The sequence below is a fragment of the Salvelinus sp. IW2-2015 genome, unplaced genomic scaffold, assembly GCF_002910315.2.
Source record: "Salvelinus sp. IW2-2015 unplaced genomic scaffold, ASM291031v2 Un_scaffold7122, whole genome shotgun sequence".
Lineage (NCBI taxonomy): Eukaryota > Metazoa > Chordata > Actinopteri > Salmoniformes > Salmonidae > Salvelinus > Salvelinus sp. IW2-2015.
Window position 1 is genome coordinate 3321 of NW_019948382.1, and position 2463 is coordinate 5783.

At 52.1% G+C, this 2463-nt stretch overlaps 1 long non-coding RNA gene across 1 annotated transcript; it reads right to left on the bottom strand.

Annotated features, from left to right (window-relative positions):
• Positions 1-1017: 1017 nt before the first annotated feature.
• Positions 1018-1869, bottom strand: LOC139027061 (uncharacterized). The gene is made up of 4 exons (XR_011479095.1): positions 1847-1869; positions 1575-1694; positions 1229-1267; positions 1018-1128 (listed from the first exon to the last, which is right to left on the bottom strand). It is a non-coding gene; the product is annotated as an uncharacterized lncRNA (long non-coding RNA).
• Positions 1870-2463: the final 594 nt, after the last annotated feature.

The window sequence follows — 2463 nt, forward strand, 5'->3', positions numbered from 1 at the left end:
ATCTCTCTGAGGACACTGTCTTAACAGACAGTACATCTCTCCGAGGGAATCTGTCTACAGACAGGTCATCTCTGCTGAGGGACTCTGTCTACATGTTCTGTATAAATGAATAGAGATCTAATTGGACAGTATATGGTCAGTCCTAGTTACTATCTGATTCTTTCTAACCACAGGACTGGTCTGAAAGGTAACCTGTATAAATGAAGTATGAGTCTAATGGACTAGTATCATGTGGTCATTACTAGTTAGTTCCTGATCTAATACAGGACTGCGTTGAAGGTTAACCTGGTATAAATGAATAGAGCCTGAATGACCAGAATGGGTTTCATTCCTATTATCTAGTACAGCCAGAAGAGGACTTGGTCACCCCTCAGAGCTGGTTCCTCTCTACCCAGTACAGCCAGAAGAGGACTGGTCACCCCTTCAGAGCTGGTTCCTCTGTCTACCCAGTACAGCCAGAAAGAGGACTGTCACCCCTCAGAGCCTGGTTCCTCTCTACCAGTACAGCGCGTGAGGACTGGTCACCCCTCAGAGCCTGGTTCCTCTGGTCTCCCAGTACACAGTAAGATGTCACCCTCAGACTGTTTCTGGTCTACCACTACAGCCAGTAGAGGACTGGTCACCCCTCAGAGCCTGGTTCTCTGTCTACCCAGTACAGCCAGTAGAGGACTGGTCACCCCTCAGAAGCCTGTTCTCTGGTCTACCCAGTACAGCCAGTAGAGGACTGGTCACCCTCAGAGCCTGGTTCCCCGTCTGGATCTAACCCAGTACAGCCAGTAGAAGGACTGGTCACCCTCAGAGCCTGGTTCCCCTGGTCTACCCAGTACGAGCCAGTAGAGGACTGGTCACCCCTCAGACGCCTGGTTCCTCTCACCCAGTACAGCCACAGTAGAGGACTGTCACCCCTCAGAGCCTGGTTCGCTCTCTACCCAGCTACAGCCAGAAGAGGGACTGTCACCCTCAGAGGCCTGTTCCTCTACCCAGTACAGCCAGAAGAGGACTTAGGTCACCCTCAGAGCCTGGTTCCTCTCTACCCAGTACAGCCAGAAGAGGACTGGTCACCCCTCAGAGCCTGGTTTCTCTGGCTTACCCAGTACAGCCAGAAGAGGACTGGTCACCCCTCAGAGCCTGGTTCCTCTCTACCGTACAGCCATAGAGGACTGGTCAACCTCAGAGCCTGGTTCTCTGGTTCCAGTACAGCCAGTAGAGGACTGGTCACCCTCAGGACCTGGTTCCTCTGGTCTACCCAGTACAGCCAGTAGAAGGACTGGTCACCCCTCAGCCTGGTTCCTGTACCAGTACAGCCAGTAAGGATGTCACCCTAGCTGGTTCTCTGGTCACCCAGTACAGCCAGTAGGGACTGGTCACCCCTCAGAGCCTGGTCCTCTGGTCTACCCGTACAGTCAGTAGAGACTGGTCACCCCTCAGAGCCTGGTCCTCGGTCTACCCAGTACAGCCAGTAGAGGACTGGTCACCCCTCAGAGCCTGGTTCCTCTCTACCCAGTACAGCCAAGTAGAGACTTGGTCACCCCCAGAGCCTGTTCCTCTGGTCTACCCAGTAACCAGTAGAGGACTGGTCACCCCTCAGAGCCTGGTTCCTCTGGTCTACCCAGTACAGCCAGTAGAGGACTGGTCACCCCTCAGAGGCTGGTTCCTCTGGTCTACCCAGTACAGCCAGTAGAGGACTGGTCACCCTCAGAGCCTGGTGTCCTCTGTCTAACCCAGTACAGCCAGTAGAGGACTGGTCCACCTCAGAGCTGGTTCCTCCTACCAGTACAGCCAATGAGGATGGCACCCCTCAGAGCCTGGTTCCTATCTACCCAGTACAGCCGTAGAGACTGGTCACCCTCAGAGCCTGGTTCCTCTCTACCAGTACAGTCAGATATAGGATGGTCACCCCTCAGAGCCTGTGCTCTGGTCTACCCAGACAGTCAGTAGAGACTGGTCACCCCTCAGAGCCTGGTTCCTCTGGTCTACCCAGTACAGTCAGTAGAGACTGGTCACCCCTCAGAGCCTGGTTCCTCTGGTCTACCAGTACAGTAGTAATAGGACTGCACCCTCGAGCCTGTTCCTCTGGTCTACCCAGTAACAGTCAGTAGAGGACTGGTCAACTTACTGTAGTTTAGGGGTTAGAGGTCTTCCTGGTCCATTAAAATGAATGAAGTTTATACCATTGTAAAAACATTACAATATATTCACAGATTTCAGAAAAGACTGGTGGTCCCTCAGGCCCCTACTCCACACTACCACATATCTACAGTACTAAATCCATGTTTATGTGTGTATATAGTGCGTGATATTATTGTGTGTGTGTGTGTGTGTGTGTGTGTGTGTGTGTGTGTGTGGCGCTGTGTGTGATTTATGTGTCTGTGCCTATGGTGGTGGTCTCGCACAAAATCTGTTCCAAAGGTGTATTTTTATCTTGTTTTTAAATCTGATTCTCTGCTGCATCAGTTACCTGAT